A 5,979-nucleotide genomic window follows, 5' to 3' on the forward strand; every position below is an offset into this window, starting at 1 on the left:
CTAGGGGGTGATCCCGGGTCGTGACACCTTACCCTTCCAAAGTACTCTTTTCCTAGCACTTTGCCAACTGCATCATCTGGCGATATTATAGACTCATCCCTAGTGCTTTGACTTAAAGTTTGCTGAATTTTTTCCTGAGTATAGTACACACAGAGAACACATTATCGAAATGTTAAAAAGTAATTGAGAACATTGATATATTACCTAAATATAAGCAAAGTGCATTCACATATTCCTGAGTTAGGTATTCACATACTCCTGAGTTTGACATTCACATAATATATTTTCCTGGGTTAGCCATTCACATATTTAAGCAAAGTACATGCACATATTCAATCAAAGTGAGAGATTAGTAGTTAGGCATAATTTTAAACCATTTACTCAAGCAGGAATTTTAAACCATTTCAAAATGACAGCACGCTATACTAAACAAGGCACCATCAAACTGATTTGACCAATAGCAATGACGAAAACATTAACAGAGAATCTCAGGTTTAAAATAAATAAGAGACTAAACATAAACTGCTTGGCTTAACTTGTTAGTAGAAAAGGGACAGACTTGAAACAACCAAGGAAATTGAGTGCTATTATTTCCCCCTTAAGAAACTTACACAGACAACTTTTGCCTCTTCATTAACATATGCTCCATTTACATTCTTATGAGTAGCAAGATAAAGTTCTGCTCGTCCAGGCACTTCACCGGTCTCAGCCATCTATAAGCAAAAGAATCAACTCATAATAACTTAACTAATTAAAAATAATTACAGTTAGCTTAATAACTAAAATAAAATGAAATGAACTAAAATCTTTAACCATTTCAGCCCTTCTTCTAGAGTTAGCTTTGGATCCACCTGTGTGTGAAATGATTTGTTTCGTTCGATTTTCAGCATTTCTGTTGCACATTTCCTTACAAAAAAGATACACGAAATTCAATCATTAAAAAGTAATTATATGACCACACATACTAGTTGAAATAATTAAATATATATACATGTGTTTCTCTTTTATAACGATAATTAACATAAGAAGTCCATTGATCTCTTGGAATTCCAAGTGGAACATTATGCTGAGTTTTGCTCTTAAGTGGATCACTGAACACTTTCCATATGTCCAACCTATTTGCACTCCATTTCTTTGAAATACAATTATAAACATATCGTCGTGCAACTAAGTCGGTTGTCTCGATAAAAAATCGGGGCTTCAAGAATAAACACTAGTTAGCTTATCTATGAAATCCAAATATAAAGGTCCAAGAAAAGAATATAGGTATAGTAGTCAGAATATAGAGTTTATACCACTATGATTTGATCAAAGACGCGATCAAAGTTTGACATAGGCATATTCGGCCATTTGTCGAAATGCATTGAAAATAAGGAGGAATCAACAACTAAAATTCCACAAAAAACAGAAAGAAGGGGTTGTGCTTCTCCAAATGGACAATCCAGGTAATCAAAATTGACCATAATACGATCTTCTCCAAGTAACTTAAGCACTTCTTTGACTTTCACTTTGAGTTTCTTTTTGCTTCTTTCTGAATCTGGAATAGAGAAAAAGAAATGAAATGACAACAAAGCCAGTTGGTAGCCTTCAATATACTTACAAAGATCTTGTTCAAAGAAGCCACTTTGTATCATTTTCTGAATAACTGGAGAACATCTTTTGACACTCTTCCATTTGTCAAAAAAATTGCTAGCCTCTCCAACAAGAAGAAGAAAAAGAAGAAAAATGGAGAAGAAAAAGAAAAAAAATGATGAAAAAGAAAGCAGAACTGTAAAGTTTACCTATTGCTTCTACGATCCAATACTCCGTAGACTCACGTACAACAACACGCTTCTTGAATGGTTCCGATTGTGATTCGGCCTGACTTGATGAGTCGAATGTGATGCAACCTGATTTGAGGAAATTGATTGTGATGCAGCATGAGTTGACTGAACCGGCTGTGATGTGGCCTGAACTGAGAAAGTCATCTGTCTTTTTACCTGAACTCACGAAATCGACTATGATGTGGTTGGTTGTGCATTGGGTTGAACTGACAATGTAGGCTATGTTTGAAAGTGTATATAATATTGTCAAAAACATTTTTCTCAATATGCATAACATCTAAATTATGATGCAACAAATTGGATTCCCAATAAGGAAGATTGAAGAATATGCTTTTTTTCTTCCACTGTTGAGTTGAACCTTCACCCACACTGCTTTGTCTATTTTCTTTTCTTTTTCTTTTTCTTTTATCATTCAGCTTTGCTTGTCTTCCAAATGTAACATCAATATTTGTCACTTGTTGCAAAACAAGATTAGAAGACAATATCACCTATAAGATTGACATGAGAAAATTATAAGAGTAGAAACATATTTAACAATGTATGTACCAGTATATGCAGAAATGGAATATATGCAGAAGAGGGTAAGTAATAGTAATCTTTCATCTAGTTAATTTCCATTTCAAGCTGATTGATCTATTTTCGGTCATAATGTTCTCTATTTTCATGCCAAAACTGTAACATAATGGACATAGCAGGAAGTTGATTTACACAAGAACATTCACTACTGTCATTGACTTTAAGCATAAGCATCAGATGAACTTGAGGCCTCAACTCTTTCCTTAGAGGCCTAACCACTGAGAAATTATAGTGATCTAAGCAAATGAAAGAGTACCTCAACTTTATTTATCCCTGAAGATCTAGAAGCTCTTCTGTTAATTCCAGTTTCAAATATTGGAGAGGGATCGGACCTGATAAATTAAACAAAGGAACATTTTCTATAAGATTATACATTTGTTTATATAAAACAATACAGGAACAATGGAGGACACACTTTGGTCCAAAATGGGATATTTTTGTACAGAGGAAGTCTGTTTATGACCCTTTAGCTATGCTTGCTCCTGGCTAGAATTACAGATATGGTAAGGGCAAAAAAAATCTGAGACACTGGCTATCCTAGAAGCTACCAAGCATTGTAATAACAAATATTTGGATCATATCATGATCCAGTCATATTCAATATTTTTACAAAGAATACTTGTGGATAAATGCAAACTACCTTGGAATATAGTCAATTGGATTGAAGAGATACAACAAATAAGCAAAGACATATAGATTTAGAAGAATGATAAATTAGTGATTTAGAAGAAAAAAAATGAAGATATAAATCAATAAGAATATAATGTATGAATACAAGTATACAGAGATAAATGAAGATTGTGGGCACATGTAACAGTTAAAGAAGAATTAATTAACAAACAAAAGGGGAAAATATATACACCTTACTCCAGCATAAACAAGGATCGACGGAGACAACAACTCCAAATTTTACGAACAAACAAGGCACCTGTTAGCGACACCATTTGAGACAAAGTTGTCCCAAAAAATCTGTAGACACAGAATGTCTCGAAGAATCTGTAGAATCACCTAAATTATAATAAAATAAACCTAATTCTACCACAAAATACATGCTCAAATTTGATATTTCGAATTTTTCATCCATGAAGAATACAACAAAATTAACCTAATTCTACCTCAATGCATCTACACAAACAAACAAAAACCAAACTTATCTAGTAAATACAACCAGTAATTTGTACAATTTGTAAAGATTCAGATGAGAAAATCTAAAAATGTGAGGTACGTTCATTATTCAAAGAGGTGAGAAGTGGAAAACATTACCTTAGAATACTTATCCCATTTTGAATCTGGTGAGTAGCTGAAGTTTACAGAGTTGTGAGGAGACGTGCCGCTGTAGAGAAGTGCAGTTGTAGACGGCGGAGAAGTGCCGCTATAGAGAAGTGTGGCGGTGAGAGAAGTGTGACAGTGACAGAGTAATTTGGAAGGAGTGAAGTTTCCAAAAGTTGTGTCTATTTTGTATTTGGAATTAAATTTAAAATAGCTATTTATTAAATTACCTAATTCCAAAAGTTGTGAGTGTTTTTTATTTCATGAATTAAAAATATATATTTTATATTTTGAAATAAAAATTGTATTTTGAGATAGCAGGTGTTTAAACCCCTGGTATTTACTTAAAAAAATTTCTAGGGGTTTTAAATCCCCGATGTTTACTTTTATTTTGCGTCAGCTACCAAACCCCGTTATTTAATGTAATTTGTGGGGGTTGCTGCTAACCTCCGCTTTGAAACCCCCACAATTTAGGTATTTTTTTGTAGCGATTATATAATTAAGGATAGTTTGTTGTATTAAAGAAAGATAAGCATTGTTCTTTAGTACATATCAACTTCGATTCTTGTTACAACAAAGTACTAATTAATGTTGTCAACATCCAAAACTAGTTTCTTATTGTCAAATGCTATATTACTAGCCTCAACTACTAATCACAAGTGAAATCAAGTTAAACGACGTAATTAATTTTTTTCAAAAATAATTTGTGCAACAAATGCTTCAATCATCAAATAGGTGAGTCAAAATATAGGCTTACGTTGTGTAAAGAGAGATTTAAAGGTAGAGACAAAGGGATATGGTTGACACTCTCTAAAAAAATAGTAGGAGGTGACTCCCACCTTATTTCATAAATTTTCATTGGTAATCTTATCATTCTTAGTATGGCCACACATCCATCTCAATATGCACATCTCCGCAACATGCATCTTCAAGACTTCAAAGTTCTTTACTGGTCAACACTCAATCTCATATAACAAAATCAGTTGATCAAACACCACTCTGTAGTGTTGGAATTCTTACCTCCTAAATTCTGTAAAGGAACACGTACTAACTACTTGTTCTTTACTGTTTGCAAGTTCTAGTAAATAACTTCGTAAACTAATAATTGGTTCGCAACTTTGTATTATTTATCTCAACTTCAAACAACACAACAATTACACAAATATGTAATCTATGGAATAATAAACTCTAATTCCTAACTACCCAACACAAAAAAAAACCCAGGTTTTGGTCTTTTATCATCTTTCAATTTTCTTAAACTTGTTAGACGTATCCTACACTCAAACCTCGATTGTAATCAAAACTCTTAACTACAATCTTACAATTTTTTATCTGAAACTCGCAGCACTCCCCAAAGTAAGGTACAAAACTCTCTCAACCTCTTTGATCGTGTTCTGATTTTCTTTCTATGTGAGTGCGCAACTTTCTCTGTTGAAAATAATGCCCTATTTATATATCAGAAACTCCTCAAATTCTTGTTCAACTCGAACTTGTCTTCACTGCCTCAAAGCTTTGTTTGACTCGAACTCGACTTTAGTTTCCCTGCTCGACTAGAAATCCTACTCATGCTCTGCTTCTTTTTTCCTCACGAAACTTACAAGCTCACGCGTAGAAATCCTTATTTATGTAGGAATCCTCCTATCACATTATAATCCTCTACTTTATTTCCAAAACCTTCTACCAGTTAGATTTGGATTAGCTGGTACATGTTGATACGACATGTTCTACGCAACTTGACACTTTGACATTCTTCAAATTAATTAGATCTTTTGCTTCTTACAAATTCCCCATTTTTGAACGATGGCAAACTATTCAAGCTTCTTTATTGAATCTATATTGCATTGAACAGAATAACATGGACGCGCATGTGTATGTAGTATATGCAAGCAAGCTTTCAACCTTTTGAAATTAGACAAAAATATGCAAAGCAGTAATAACCAAATACACCATAACAAAAAAACACAAAACCTAAGTCATTAGTTACACACAAGAAGAAAGCAACAAAAAGTCATCATCCACAACAGTTAGTAAAGAACATTACAACTTCAAGAGGAGTTCAAAAACACAAGACACATCATAGGTAGGCATATCTACACAGAGGGTGGCACACAAGAAGATGAGGACGGACAACGACTTCAAAAACACAAGACACATCATAGGTAGACATATCTACACAGAGGGTGGCACACAAAAAGATGAGGACGGACAACCCTTAGTGAACATATCGACAAGATTTTTCAAATGAGCTGAATTGGACGATCGATCTGTGTCCAGTGCTGCTTAAGTCTTAGCCAATTCTTCCTTGAGTTTA

At 33.8% G+C, this 5,979-nt stretch overlaps 1 pseudogene; it reads right to left on the reverse strand.

Annotated features, from left to right (window-relative positions):
* Positions 1-27: 27 nt before the first annotated feature.
* On the reverse strand, positions 28-5,389 carry LOC125850105 (uncharacterized; annotated as a pseudogene).
* Between the last annotated feature and the right edge of the window lie 590 nt (positions 5,390-5,979).

The sequence above is a fragment of the Solanum stenotomum genome, unplaced genomic scaffold (assembly GCF_019186545.1).
Source record: "Solanum stenotomum isolate F172 unplaced genomic scaffold, ASM1918654v1 scaffold13857, whole genome shotgun sequence".
Taxonomy (NCBI): Eukaryota; Viridiplantae; Streptophyta; class Magnoliopsida; order Solanales; family Solanaceae; genus Solanum; species Solanum stenotomum.